We start from the raw sequence: 16,339 nt of genomic DNA on the forward strand, positions 1-16,339 counted from the left end.
TATTACAAATAAACACAGTTGCAGGGACAGGTAGATGCCACTAGGGTACCAGCAATGATAGCCCTAGTGCAGGAGGACATACACAAACAGAGTGTAATAAAAATAATAACTCTAAAACAAAACACAGTAAGAAAACAGCTAAAAACAAGTTTGCCAAACACTGGCTTAGCGCTGCTCCCACTAAAAGGGAGGTCCCGCTCCGGAACCTACTCTGTGACACTAAAATAAACTGTTGTGGGATCAAAATCCCCTAAATTAAACCCCCCTACACAACTCACTCACCCTGGCTCTCCACACAGTAGTGAGATTGCATGCTTGCTGAAACTAGACCAACAGAACTGGCTTTCCAGCTCCTTTTTATACCATGTGGCTGGGCTTAATTGATCATCAATTAGTCAATTAAGCCCCAGCCACATTCCGCACATGGATTTGGCATTGTTGAATTTAACCCTATCCCTGCCAAACTTAAATTCAAAACGTTTCAACTGTATTTACAACTGCAAAAACCTGCCATATCTAGTACACACATGTGTTAAATATTTTATTTAAACTACACATACAAGCAATACATTATTTACATGTCCAGGGCTTTTGCCCTGCCACAGGGACCTTGACCGGAAAAATGCGGGTCCTAAAATGTAAGTATTGCTGTAAGAACCTTAGGAACCAGTCGTCCAAATTCTGTGAAAAACTTCTGGTTTCAAGTTCCACCACTGGTCATTAAACCCCACTGAAATTTGAATTTTTGCTATTTCTACCAAGCTTAGGCCATAATAACTTGCGTGTGGGGGCTCCAAAAAATCAATCAAAGATATGTTTGGATACATGTTAATGAGATCTACAAGCATCAAGCAAAATATAACGAGCATCAAAAGAAACTTGTTACTATTATAACACATTATTTTGGAAAAAAAATAAGGTATATAAATGATGGACATTGACGAAATGTTTTTGATTTCTTTTTAATCACTTGATCATTCATCCTTGACTATGACACACTTGAGTGACTATAACTGAAGCACATGCACTTAATCACCTAATTAGTGAGACAGTTGATTGGACACTAGATATGGAGTGATTTCAGCTGCTGAATTGCAAGCTTGAATAAAAGCAAGAAAGAAAAAATCACAGAAAAAAAACAATATGCCACGTCTGTCAAGAGAGCAGCGCCTTCATGCAATCGGCATGTTGAAGGCTGGACTAGGGTAGCGTACTGTGGCTTGTCGTCTTGGGTGATCCCAGCCAGCAATTTCAAACCTGGCAAGACGGTATAACTAGACACACTCTGTCAATGACAGGCCACAAACTAGGAGACCAAGAGAGACCAATACAAAAATCACTGTACCTCCTCTAAAAAAAGTTCACATCTAGTGAATTTTATCCAAATATAAGTGAAAAGTTCCTTTTGATGCTCAATATATTTTGGTATCCGGGGATTTTGGATTTTTGAAGTTGTATTTGTCATGTATTTGAGCACTGCTTATGGCCATTTTAATGAGGTTAAAGTACCACATAGTTCTATCCAAACTGGCTACTTCTTCAATTGTGCATTCTCTAAGGATTGATCTAGAGGACAAAGTAACAATGTGGGCAGGGCCGGATTAACAAATTCTGGGCTCCTAGTCACAAACACATCATGGGCCCCTCCCACCTCTCCTCCTATCCATACTTGTTCCGAGTTCATTTTTTATTCTTGCCATTTGCAAAAACAATTGTTCACCCTCATAATTAGTTACAGGTAGGGTCAAGAAAAGTCTCAGGGCAACAAACACTTTTGGAAAGGTTGATTGTAGGCCATTACTCAACGCAATCTGCAGCAGTTTTGAGAGTGATTTCTCCTGCTCAGCTCTTACAAAGAATTTAAATTGAATGAGTTTGTCTACAAAGCTCTGATCCAAATCAGTTGGGTAAGCAGAGGAAAGTGTATTTGCCTACTTACATGTAACTGATCAATCATCACGTTGAAAGTCTCAACTTGAAATTTGTGTCTCCCCTCAATCCAATCAGTAGTGCTGATAGGTCTAGCACACACCTCTGACAACCATGGCAGTCTGAAAACTGATCCCGAACTGATACTACAAATGACAGCAGACTCCAGTAGTCGCACAGCAGTCATTAAATCAATGTCGCTTTTCTGCAGCAGCTCACTTGTCATCTTGAATCTGTGTAGGACGGCATCCCAGAAATGGGCCATGAAGGCTGTCTCCAAGCGTTCCATTTTGCCACACAACAAAGTTGCCTCATGTCATGTATCAAGAGTTTCATGCATGTCACCTGACAAACTCCCCAAAGCATCCTTTACTGAGCTGTAGTTCTTCCAAAGTGCTGATGTTGAGTCAGCGCGACAGCTCCATCGCGTGCATGATAGGGATTTCAGAGTCATATTTACTTTGATGTCAACATTGTGAAAAACTTTATTCCACTGGTGAGTTGACGCAGTGCAAAGCTGTGCATGGACGGCAGCATCCCAAAAAAACTAATAGCCTCTTGGATGCTGTTCTCAATGGTATTGACATCAACCAAATTCAAAGAATGTGCAGCACACAGTGTGTAATGAATTAGTGGGTTTTGTTTGTTTAAATGGGCCTGAAGACCATTGTATCGGCTGGACATGTTACTGGCATTGTCATATGATTGGCCACGACAGTTAGACAGATCCAAGCCGTGATGACTGATCATAGCTAGTACACTGTCAGCCAGGCTCGCCCCAGTATGGTTTTCAATACGCTCGAAACCAATAAATTGTTCAACAACTCTCCCCTCATTATTATCGAACCTGAAAATAAAAGTAAGCCGGTCCACATGAGATAGGTCCAGTGTTGAGTACACAATCACTGAAAAATATTTGGCATGCTGTAGTTCTGCTGCAATGACTTGCTTAGTTTTCTCTGTCATTAGCACAATGAATTCCTTGCATATTGTAGAAGACAAATAGGATGTACTGCCTCTACCCTTCTGACCATATTTCTGAATGTGATCAGGCAAAAAGGGATCAAATTCAGAAATCAGTTCTAAAATTCCCCAAGTAGTTTCCATTGTGCGCTGACCCTAGAAGCTCATCGTCGCCATTAAATGGGAGGCCTCTCTCACTTAAAAACTTGATCACAGCAACAATGCGCCTCAGCACCTCTATCCAGTACTTGCTCTCCCCCTCCAGCTGCCGCACAAAGGATGCATCAACAGTATCAATTGCATTACATCGCTGTGATAACGCAAGCATATTAGTTTTATGCTGTAAGCTCTTCTCGTGTTCAGTTATACAATCAGAGTGCTTCCAGTCGCTGAATCCTATTATAAACACATTTGTTTTAGTGAACAAAACCTTGCAGGCAAAGCAGAACACATGTCCAGTAGTAGGTGAGTAAATGAGACAATCTCTTGAAACTATTTCACCGTTCTGTAAGCGGCAAGAAAATAAATAATTTGTTAGGAACGTCCCGAGTTGATACTGGTTGTGGTCAATTTGATGTGATTAAACAGTGAGTGTGTAAACATTGGACAGTTGACTTGCTCATTCTAATTTATTTCAGTGGCATAAGTTACATTTCAGTTACATGATATGTAGTCGGGGGGCCCCCTGGTGGCTGGAGGCCCCTGGGTAACTGCCTCGGTTGCCCGTTCAGTAATCTGGCGATGAATGTGGGCTTCTAATGGCACTAGCTTGGAGCTGAACTAATTTTTGCTGCTTTCTCATGCTAGCCAATCAGTGAATTTTTCATTTATTTATTTATTTTTTTAATAAAACCGTGAATTTTGTTTTTAAAACCAAACTAAGTAAGGTTTTGGTAGTTTCAAATGTGTCACTGTAACAAATAAGTCCTACGTCCTATGCAAGTTCATAACCCCTCAGCTCCAAGCTAGTGCCAGTGGAAGGACATACTGTTAATTTTTCCTCTAGATCAGTGGTGCATAACCCGGTCGTGGAGAGCCGGTGTCCCTGCAAGTTTTTATTCCAACTGCACCCTAAATTACTTTATTGGACCTTATTAGAAGCTTAATTGGTCCAATTAACTAATTTAGGGTATGGTTAGAACAAAAACCAGGAGGGACACCAACCCTCCATGACCTGAGTTGTGCACCACTGCTCTAGATCAATCTTAAGAGAATGCAAAGTTGAAGAAATAGCAGGTATGTGGTACTTTAGCCTCACCAAAGTGACCATAATGCTTGAATGCATGACAAATGCAACTTAAAAAATCTGCCAAATATCCCCGGATACCATAATATTTTGCTTGATGCTTATAGATCTCATCAACATCTATCCAAACATATTGTAGCAATTCCAGTTCACGCAGGCAGGTGCATCACCTAGGACGAGGCAATCCACACACAGGCGGAGGGCGGGCGTGAACCCGGGACCTCTCACACTAAAGCATAGCGCCGATACCGCTGTACAAAAGAGCTGGCTCCTTTGCAAGGAGTGTATATCGCCATATTTTTGATGATTGAGACACAGCATGAGCCAGATTGCAGTAGGGATGAAGAATCATTATTTGAAGAATCAACATTTGCGCCAATGGTTCAATCCAGAGAAGCTTTGATGGAAGTGTCAGTAACAAGCTGCTTCTGGGGCATTGCTACGCGTTCTGTGCAATTGCGTCTGTCACCCAGGTTTATCAAAGCAGTGTGAAATTGTGTACCTGACCCGTATGACACCGGGTCCTGACCCGGGTAGGTTCTGACACATGTAGAGCATTCCAGTGTGAAAGGGACTTCAGTTATTTTCCACAATAACAGAAACAAGTTTGTCTTGTTACCTTTTCACTGTTGTACACTTACATTGTGGTCTTTTCTTTTTTAAAGCCGAAGTAAATTTCAGTTTCTCTTAGCAAACACGATATGTAAATGATGTGTCAAATGTGATTTTTCTTTCAATAACTACCAAGACCAATTTCAGAAAGCAGCTCACAAAATAGTTTTCATATTGGCTTTATCGGCACAGAGGTCTTAGTTTTATTTTTATCTAGCTAATTGTGTGTGCACTGTGCAATCAGGTTAACTGGCTTGCATACACAGCTAAATAAAGGCTGAGATCCCGATAGGTAGGTACATAAACAGCGTCTTATATAAAACATATAAAAAGATCAGTGAGGAAATCATTTTTAAAATGTCTTCGCAAGTATCACTGCCTACTTTATATGACTTCTTTAGCTCTTGTGTGGTGAGGAAACATAACTAAACATTCTAATATTGTGGAGGTTTTTTTTTTTTTTTTTTACTTATTTTGTATATATATGTTACAGCCAATGTCCAAAGCCAGCCAATGACAGCACTGGCCGGTCATTCACACCTTTGGCCGATTTTGTCAGTCAATGTAGTCATAAAGCTCTAAATAACAGTACTAGGTGGTCAATGTTGGAACAATAGGAATTACAACTACTAAGAAATACTGGAGGTCATAAAAAAAGTCAAATTCTGTATATTTTAGAATACTCCATTGCTTTATCAAACAAAATGTATTCAACGTTTAAAAGAAGCAACTATACATATTTAAATTAACACCAATGCATAACCATTTAAGAAACTATTGACTATCAATTTATAACAAACAGCTCTACAAATCAAATACATTCTCAACTGTTATTTCTATATAAGAGAAGAACAGGAGATACAACCTCGCTGCAAATAGAACAACTGCTTAATAGCAAATATGAAATGGGGAAATGTATCAAACTCAAAAGACTTAACAAAACACGTATATGCTTTGAAACACAAAACCAGTAAAACGGTAATAAGAGATTACTAGCAGTTGAGTCAATTGGGGAAAAAAATAATAATAATAAACAACAACAGTCCCGAAAATCTAAATGCTGTATAAAATCAGTCTTTGTTTAAGCATCCCGAAATAGCCAGTCCCCCAGAAATGTTAATAACTGGGAGAAAAAAAATTCAATGTTATGCATAGAAAAAGTCATGTTTTTTTTTTAAATTTAAATTCTTTTAAAATCTTTCTAAAATAAACGTTGATAATTGTCAAAAATAAATAAATAAATAAAATAAATAAAACAACCCTTCTTTTGGGCCACTGTCAGTCACATACCTGAAAACACAAGGCAAGTAATTCCACATAATTGCCTCTATTTGAGGAATTGGTGCCTTCATCGTGCCCTCTGAAAGCCAGTCCTTGCTTGCCAAGGTAAACAACAGAATCAATCAAGCGCTTAAGACCTCTCGATTTTTTCTTACTTGCCCATTGTGTGATGTATTGTACCCTATGCTTCTGCTCATCCAGTTGAACATCAATCTGGGTTTGATGTTTTGAGTGTAACAGTGGCTTGCAAGTGACTTTGGGAATGCTCGTGTTTTTGTGATGACTTCATTAGACAACCTAGATTGCTGCTCACTAATGATTGGACAGCTGCAAAACAGGAGCAGATCTTTGACTCTCCCATTGGTTAAACCTACCAACGACCTTCAACTGTTTAAGTCCCGCCTCCACTCACTTACGATTGGACTGCCGTGGAGAAAATGCAGTTCTATTGGTTCATTTTATTTTACAGAAAAATCTGGGATCAACTCTTTAGTTGATTAATTGGTCCGATATGACGGGATTGTGTGTGTGTGTGTGTGTGTGTGTGTGTGTGTGTGTGTATATATATATATATATATACACACACACACACACACACACATATATATATATATATATTTTGTGAAGGGTTGGTCGCACATGGAGGACGCGGACAACCAAGTCCCAAAGAAAGTATTCTTTAATAGTGGCTCTGCCGCAACAAAGGATCAAAAGAAATAACAAACAAACAAAAAGAATAAACTGGAAGCAGGTCTCTTTACAGATGTAAAATAAACAAAACACAAACTGATTTTAGTTGTCTCGCAGCAATGTCCACAAGCTCCTGTTCATTAACTGTATCTCCAGTGCTTCTCTCCCAGCAGGTTACTTCTAGATTTGTATTGTGTTTCACCACTCGGTTCAGACGGTCCAAGCAGTCTCTCGAACACAAAAAATAAACCTTTTTAACCCTCCTATTATGTTCAGATTTTAGGTACATCTGTTAAGCTTTGGGTCATATTGACCTGATGCAATTTCAAACTAATTTAAACAGTCTTAAATTGATTAAATGTTTTTATTTGTAAAGGTGATACTCATTTATGCTCTTTTAGTCCAGAAGCTGTGATAAAACTTGTCTGACTGCCAACCTGGAGCTCCTCATTTTGGAATGTCTTTACCAGTGAGATGCTGTTACAGAGAAAATTAAGCTCTGCCTTGTAGATATATATTGTTTGTTTTTTGTTTATGAATATCTCCAGACAGGTGCAGCCATTTCCGGAGATAATAATAAAATATAATAATAATAATAATAATAATAATAATAATAATAATAATAATAACAACAACAAATTAAATAGGTTTGTTTTATTCCTGCACACAAATCTACATTGATAAATGCCACGGGTCACCGTGACCCAAAATATATTATTTGTATACATGACCTGTTCTAAAAAAAATAAACATCTCAAAGGTTCTGATTTCTGTGTATTAGTTCATGTCCCCAACTTAGAAAAAGTTAAAATATTATACAGAAAATGAAAAGAAAAATAGCATTTAAGCTAACTGGAAACTAGATTTGGGTCAAATAGACCCGAAACCTAATAGGAGGGTTAAAGGATCTCTATTGCAGCCCAGATAGGCCACAGGTACTGACTAAAAGAGGCAATTACTAATTAATAAGCAAACTCTGTTTCCTATACTAGCAGCACCTGTATCATACAATGAACTCCTCAAACTCATGTCAGGCTGATTCAAAGCCAGCCAAAGATCATTCCAGCGGTTTCTTCCTGTGTGGACCGGCTTGGTTTCAGCCTGTCACGAACGCCTCCTGCTGGTTGTTATTGTGAGCCAGCTCACAATATCTCATTATATTAAACTGTATTTTTACGCTGTGCAAAATTCTTAGACATGTTGCATTTTTCTACTCAGATGCATTATGAGCATCAACAATTTACTCAAAGCCGCCACTAGTGTTTTCTCCTGTTAGCACAACCTTGACTTCCATAAAGAATAAAAAACATTGAGTGAAATAGCTCGCATCAATCGATTTTAAAGGTGCGGTATTCAACGCATAATCAACAAATACAGAAAAACATTCATCTATAAATAGACAAACCCAGGACTACAAGACCCAAAAAGCTGTCTAATAAAGATGAGCGATACTTAAAGATATCCCTAAGGAATAGAAAGATGACGAATTGACGACAGAACTGGCAGAAGGCACTGGTGCCATTATCCATCAGATCAACAGGGCAAAGATCACTCTTGAAAATCAGGACTTAAAGGATGTGTTGCAGTAAGAACACCTCTTAAGAAAGGGGAACAAGACTAGAAGGCTAAAGATGAACCAGAACACAGAAACTGGAACAACGGTCAAAGGTGTTTTGGACTGGGGATGGATGGACAATACAACACCAGTTCTGTTGTCAATTCAACGCTTGTCTTCTTTTTATTCCTTAAGGATATTATCTTCAAGTATTGTTCATCCTTGTTAGACAGCTTTTTGGGTCTTCCAGTTCTGGATTTGTCAATTACAGATGATGTTTATCGGTACTTGTTGATTATGCTTCAGATACCACACCCTGAAAATCAAGTAATGCAAGCTATTTCACTCAATGTGCTTCCTTCTTTATGCAAGTCAAGGTTGTTATACAGTATACAGTCATCACTCAGTTATTCGTTACCCAGATACATGTAAGTCGCATTTTACCAACCTTGTATTAAGAATAAAATCAATCCCTATTATATATAGATATACACATACGTAAAACAAATTAATGCACTTACCTGTCATACGTGATTTCTGACTCTGTCACCAGTTATCCAATACAAAGCCCATCTCTTCGATGTTACAATTTATCTGATAAATAAGATTATCATGTCAAAGCAACTAAGCTGATTTCAAATACTGTAACAAAATAATAAATCACTGCCATTTCAACTAATTAAGATGTTACTAATTTGAAGAGGGGAACAAAAAGCTAAACTTGCGCCACAGGTATTTTGTATTCTCTTTTTTGAGCTGGTACAACTCTCAAAGGATGCTTGCTATTTTACAGATGTAAAAGTAAGCATGTCATTTTCTGTGTAAAAAAAAAACACTCCTGCGTAAGCACACAATGCAGCGTTTTGATTATTTCAATCATTCCCTTTTCGGGGGTACAATTGCATACACACAGCGTTTATACAAATGAAGCGTAGCATTTATCTACTTAAATGACTACAATTTTAGTTTGACATTACCTCTTTTAATAATGCTAAAGACTATTTTGTTATATTTCTAGTCATGCTCTGCTTAAATGTTCATTTAATTTGGGAAATGTTATTGTGTTGAATTTTAATACACGGTTTGCAAAAAATGTAGACAAAGCTCTTATTCTGATTACAGGTGAGAAAATGGACTTAGAGGGGAAAAAATTATGTCAGTGTTTCAGTGCAACAGCATGTGTGTGCACTGTGGTGATCTGGTCTATACTGTGTGGTCTATATTTGTGTATTGACCAGGCTGATGATCTATACTGTGTGCGCATTGGCCAGACTGATGATCTATACTGTGTGTGCTTTAGGGTAGTGGTCGAGAGGGGGTCCTGGGGCACTAAAAACACTAACTGTCCCAAATGTTGCAGTAGTGACTTTAAAACATTTTGTATACAAAGCTAACATATTTAGATTTAACATCTTATTTAATAGCTATTAAGTTCGTAAAACTTTCAAATAATTCTTGAAATAGAGGTATTTTAGGAAAAATTAATCTATATGGTATTTGACTAGAAAAGGTGTACAATGAGTGGCCACTTATACCCATCAGGTGCTCAGAAGCACAAAGCAGCAAATAAAAGGGCAGAAGTAGAGAGGAAGCAACCAAAACTTAGTGTTTCCTTCAATAGATCATTAAATCCTCCAGCTGAAAAAGTAAGATGCATCTGAAGTTGTTACTTTTTTCTTTTATGCACATCATTAACAGTAGAGGTTTAAGTTAAATATTTTTGGTCAGTTATTAGAGATTTCTGATTTTTTTTTTTTGTTAAAATCACATTTTAGATTTACTTTTTATAACTTTACTTCCATTTAGTTCAATATTAAATATTACATTTCAAACAACTGAAAGTTGCGACATGAACTGAAATGTAGTAGCAAAATAAATTATTTTTTAAATTATTTCTTTAGGTCATTGATGCAATGAAGCGTCAGGTGCAGTCAGTGAAAGTTCCATTGGGGAAGCGTCAGGTGCAGTCAGTGAAAGTTCCATTGGGGAAGTGTCAGGTGCAGTCAGTGAAAGTTCCATTGGGGAAGTGTCAGGTGCAGTCAGTGAAGGTTCCATTGGGGAAGTGTCAGGTGCAGTCAGTGAAAGTTCCATTGGGGAAGTATGAGGTGCAGTCAGTGAAAGTTCCATTGGGGAAGTATGAGGTGCAGTCAGTGAAGGTTCCATTGGGGAAGTATGAGGTGCAGTCAGTGAAGGTTCCATTGGGGAAGTATGAGGTGCAGTCAGTGAAGGTTCCATTGGGGAAGTGTCAGGTGAAGTCAGTGAAGGTTCCATTGGGGAAGTGTCATGTGCAGTCAGTGAAAGTTCCATTGGGGAAGTGTCAGGTGCAGTCAGTGAAAGTTCCATTGGGGAAGTGTCAGGTGCAGTCAGTGAAGGTTCTTCGCTTGCTACTCCAGAATCCCCACTGACATCTACAGTTTCACTGAGCAAGTCTCCTCAATCTTTAGAAGTTCCTAAATCTCAACCTTCTCAGTCACACAACAGACATACAGGGCAGTTCTAAAACACCCTATTATGGTCCATGTCAACCAAAACTGATAGAATACCCTAACAACAAAAGTAATAGGAAATTCAGAGCCATTTATTTTGAAGCTTTTACTTGGTTAGAGTACTCAATTTCACAAGATGCAATATATTGTTTTTGTTGTAGGCATTTTGCTGAATCTGCAGTTTGAATTCCATAGTGTAGACCAGGTTCTCTGTGCCACCAACAGTCTATCAGGTCAGCTTTAATCTAAGTGATGTTTTGATTTCAAAAGCATACTTGCTCATCGAGTCAGCCAGGAATGAATTACAAAGCATGCGGTCTAATTCATCTTTCTCTAGCCTTTCTGATGCAGCAAAGTCTTTTGCAGTCTTATGATATTGAGACAGCTTTAGAAATGGATGCGACTAAAGGTCAGAGGTGTCTAGACAAGTTCAGAAGGTGTCATCACGACTGAAGCAGTTTCGCACAGACTCCACAATTGGAAAGAATACTGTGGAGAGTTCTAGCAGCACATCTCTTTCTTTTGAATTGAAGGCCAAAATAGAATACTTTGAAATGGTAGATAGGTTTCTTTCAGAATTTGATAGGCGCTTTTCTGAGAATATGCCTCTTCTGAAAGCAATTTCAGCACTGGATCATGATATAGATTTCTTAAAATGTAAGCATCTTTCTCTTTCTCTCGTTGCACATTCTTACCAGAGCACTAGTGTGGATGAACTTACTGTTGCCAAGAGACACATTTCTGAAAAAAATGAAAAGCCAAAGCATCTGTTTCAGCTGTTCAAAGATTTGCAACCACTCACTGCACAGCACTATGTGCACAGCAAATAGCACATATAGGAACACAGAAGAGCTGTAGTTTTGTTAATGTGATTTACAAATAATAATTATGAAATAATATATGTTTATGTCTTAAGAATATTGTAAAAATCACGCTATTGTGCTAATTTCATGATTTCCATGCAGCCCGTGAAATCGTGATTTACACAGGGCCTTTTTGTTATGTTTTGTTTTGTTTCTGCACAGACTTCCCTGCCCCTCTGTTACCAGTCAGGAAGCAACCAGTGCAGCACACAAACAAACTAGATACTTATAAAAACCAGGTGTATTAGTACAAAAATATTTTTAAAAAAAGTAAACGTCAAGAAATAATAAAAATAAACATGCGATTAACGCACATTAAAAAAAAAAAAAAAATTATGTATAAAGGATTCCTCAGTCTGTTCAGACCAATACATTAAGATTGCTGCCTACTTTACCCCAGTTGCCAAAATAGCATGCTCCTTAAAGTTTTATGAGTAAGGACTGTCATCTTAAAGAAATAAAGGGATAAAAAAGCCATACCTGTCTTTCCAGCTGTTTTTCATGCCCAGCTATCCAGCACAGCCTAAACCCCACATGTGTTCAGCCCATTCAGCATAGGCTGTTGATTTGGCTGCAAGGTAAAAAGTCCCATGTTAGTTATTGACAAATGAAATACTGTAAAGTAAGTGCTAAAAGAACAGGGGCAAAACTTCAGAAACTTACAACTGATATGAACATATTTCAATACCCAGGGAGGACATAGACTGTCACAGCTATGCCCTTTAAAACTTTGGAGTGAGAGCCTGAAATGTAAAGTTGCAAGACCTGCTGACAAAAAGCATACTGCAGCGGCAACATTTTATTTACATGGCTGGGTCTAAATACAGAGCCTGATTCACGGGTTCAGCTGAAAATTGCTTTTTGGTTTTCTGTGTGCAGCTACTGTTAGCTGTGTCTTACATTTTCTAGATTGTTTTACTAAAATGAATCTTTTCAAAAAGCTCGGAGCCTACCCTCCTTCAGTACACTCAGCACACACAGTCTGACAGCCGTAAATCAGCCATCGAAACTCCTGCAGCCAAGAATCCTTCCATCAATTCCAAATGAACATTAAGAATATTTTCCATATGAATATATGGGGATTTTCCATCAAAAAGTTTTTATTTGGCCGAATTCAAGAATTAAAGTTTTTCAATAGCTTTCAAAAAAGGATAATTAATCCCAGCAGCTATATTATTTTGTGAGTCGTTGTTATCAACACACTGGGAGAAATATGGGGGTGGGGGTGGTCTTAAATGCTTTCTGGTTTACAATAATAATAATAAAAAATAAAGAAGTAGTATATAAAGGAATGGAAAAATGATACCTTGGGTAAACTTCAGACAAAGTCACAATTATTTTACTTTAGTACTGACATGTAAAAGGACAAAATAACATTATTCTCTCAAAAAAGGCAGGCGATCCTTGTCAGCACTGCAAGCAATAAAAGATAGCAGAAGTCCATGTCAAACGTGTCATGCAGGAACAACCAAAGGCAGCTGAATCTTACAGTGAAGTAAAGGGCACCTGCTGATGCAACAGCAGACATTTACTCAGCACATTGAACACCATGGCCTCAAAAGTTAGCACTGCTATGCTAGTGCTACATATTTATCAGAAAAACACAATGCCACTTTGACATCACAAGCAAGCAAGATTAACCAATCAGCTGTGAGTGTGAAAAAGGCCAATGGATTTGAAGTAACTTTAGATATAATCATATGAAAGATTGTCAATATTCAGCACCTCTACTGACAATGCAAGATACAGTGCTACCTAGTCATAACGTGAGCCGGTACAGTGCGCAATCGTTTAGAACACGGCAAGGTTGTGGCTCCCATTTCCCCCCATAGTACTATAATGGCAGACAGCAAAAAACAAAAAACTTTCTGTTAAAATGAAACTCGATGCAGTGGACAGAGTCAGAAAATGTGAAACTCAGCAGCATTTTGCAGAATCTACATTGCATGGATGATTAAAAGACAAAGAAAAACTAAGAGGTTTTCTCCAAACAGGGCTGCTCTAGAAAAAAAAAAAAGTTGACACTCTGTTAGTTTTTACCCAGAATTCCTAAACATCATAATTTTGAAAGCAAACCTCAACAAAAGATCCTTGTTACATTGAAATAAATAAGGCCGGCAGATTCTACAGTTCGAAGAACACATTCTGAGGAATCACAGACTAAAATCTTTCTATCTATGGAGGTCAATTTATGGACTTGGCAGTTTAGTGTCTTTGGAATCAAAGTTTGTACAGGAAGTTTCATTCTCCAGCCAGTACTGTCCAGACATTGGTTTAAAAATAGTACTTAGATTTGCCTGATCAAATTAAACCCACAGAAATTTACTGTGTTTGCTCTCTATGCAAACATCAAAAGAATTCCTTCCAACTTTATTTCTTTTCCTACATCAAGTGGCTTTCATCCAATATTCATCTTATAATGGGAATTCTCTAAAAGTGGCACTTCTAGTGTGCAATTCACAAACATTCCTCATGCCAAGTACTTAACTGGGAGAAAATACAATACAGCTTGCAGCCTGAGTGGAGCCATTGCTGCATCCATGTACTTTGAAAATGTGTGGGGTACCAGCGAGAGGCCAGATGGTAGCATGCAGAATTCATATGTGTTGCCTTGAAAGGTTAAACGCAGATACTTTCTGTGCGGGGGACGGATCAGGACATGGAAGTAGGCGTCTTGCAGGTTGATCGATGTGAACCAGTAGTCCGGTTGGACGGACTAGAGGATACGTTTTGCTGTCAACATGTTGAACTTCCTCTGTTTGAGGAACAAATTGAGGACCCTGAGGTCCAGAATAGGTCTGAAACCACCGTCCCTCTTGGGCACCAGGAAGTATCTGGAGTAAAGCCGCTTAGGGCATCGCTTGGATCTACCACGCATACAGCGTTCTTCTGTTGAAGACTGGCGATCTCCTGCTGAAGGAGTATCGTGCTTGCTGGTTCGACAGTGGTGAAGAGCACACCCTTGAAGGGTGGTGGACCTAAGTGGAATTGCATAGTGTATCCGTGTCTCATCGTCGATAGCACCCAGGAGGGGGCGGGTCTTTCTTAGGCCCCGGCCTCGGTCTCCAGCCGGAGAACCGGTTACCCCTGGCCGGCGGTGGTCCCTTGCCGCCAGCTCTTCCTCTGCCTGCTTGTCTGTTTTGGGGTGGCGGGCGGCGTTCAGACCCTGTTGCCTCTGCAGGATGTGAAAGCCACCTTGGGCACTGGCGGTAAGCAGGAAGGTGCGAGAACTTCGAAGCGACCTCCGTGGCCTTATGGGACCTTTCAAGGCTCGCATCAATGGTCGCTCTGAATGTCCCAGTGTAATGGGGGCATTTAATAGCGCTACCTTCTCGGTCTCAACGACCTTGGCCTGGGTTAGCCAGAGGTGTCTGCGCACGGCTACCAGCGCCGCTAGAAACCTGCCTGATGCCTGATCTACCTCCCTCATTAGGTCGGTCAACGCTCTTGTTACTGCCAGTAACTCCCCTATGTCCGCCTCCGTTGCCCGCTCCTGCAGCTTCTCAGCCAACTGTGTCTGGTACAGGACCAGTATAGCCATTGCATTGGCCACCCTGGCTGATAGTGCCGCTGACATATACGCTTTTTTCAGCATGGCGTCAGTCATTCTGCATGGCTTGGACGGGCAATTCGGGTCTTTGTCCCCTCTGGTGAAGGTACATCCTTGCACCAGTACTGTGACCGTGTCCCCGGTGGTGGAGAACGTGCCTAAGCCTGCTTCTTGGGCTCCTGCAGTGTGTAGCAAGGCCTCTGCTGTTCTAGAGGCCTAGGCTGGGTTACTCCAGGATGAGCAAACCAGCTGAAGAAAATCCTGGCACAAGGGGAGGGCATGCTGTGGGTACCCTCTCTTCTGTAGAAAGAGGTTCCCCTTTCCCTCCTGTTCTGCCGGCCAGGGAACATCTGTGGCTGCAGCTGCATGCTGCATGAGTGCCCGGAACTCTTCTCTTTGCGACACATGCGGCAGGGGCGGTAAGGAGCCCCCCCGCTGTGGCTTGCCCAGACACGTCCGACCTCGACGCTGTAAAAGACAGCTCGCCTGGGATAGGAGGTCTATGCGCTGGGGATGGGGAGCGAGACTGGGGAAGTTGGGGCTGCCGGTGGTAAGGGGCAATCTGCCCTGAGATTTAAGCAGGGTCTCCAGCGTTGTCTGCTGAACCCTCACAGTCTCTGCCAGCTCCTGAAAACGCCACTCAGCTGAGCTTGGGCGTCTCTGAGTCAACTCCGACGGGGAGCATCTGCGCCTGCGTGGTGACCGCCTGTTCCCTGTTGAACGCCCGGTCGAGCGGTACTGCCTTGGCAGTGACCACCTCACTTCCCCTGAGAAGGAGACTCAGTTGGGGATAGGGCTGCTCTCCAGCGCATAGTTCTATTGGAGAACTTTCTGCATGGAGAGCAGTCCAACTCACCTGCCAGTGCTTTGGCTGCATGGTCTGAACCCAAGCTTCGCTGCACACTGGTCGCAATGGTCCATGCGTAGGCGGGGATGCTGCGCTCGGTGCCGAGAGGAACCATGATCAGTGCCGAGCAGTCGGTACCTCATCTTTTGGCACCGAGGGGAGAGCGGCGAGGGAGAGCGCAGTCGATGCTGAGCGGTTGGTGCCAAGTCAATCTGTGCCAACAGGTAGCACGGTCGGTGCAGGGCTGTAGACAGCGCTGAAGGTGGTCACACCGGTGTCAAGTCAATCGGGGGCCGGGTAGGCGCTGGTTCAAGCCT

At 40.6% G+C, this 16,339-nt stretch overlaps 1 protein-coding gene across 1 annotated transcript in view; it reads right to left on the minus strand.

Moving 5' to 3' along the window:
- The window catches only part of LOC121312884 (thyroid hormone receptor beta-A), a 92,109-nt gene that overhangs the window by 52,365 nt on the left and 23,405 nt on the right, over window positions 1-16,339 (minus strand). Inside the window, exon 2 of the mRNA XM_041244763.1 lies at window positions 12,106-12,196. The gene's annotated coding sequence lies outside the window, so the exon portion shown is untranslated. The remainder of the gene's footprint in view (window positions 1-12,105; window positions 12,197-16,339) is intronic.

Source organism: Polyodon spathula, chromosome 3 (assembly GCF_017654505.1).
Source record: "Polyodon spathula isolate WHYD16114869_AA chromosome 3, ASM1765450v1, whole genome shotgun sequence".
NCBI lineage: Eukaryota > Metazoa > Chordata > Actinopteri > Acipenseriformes > Polyodontidae > Polyodon > Polyodon spathula.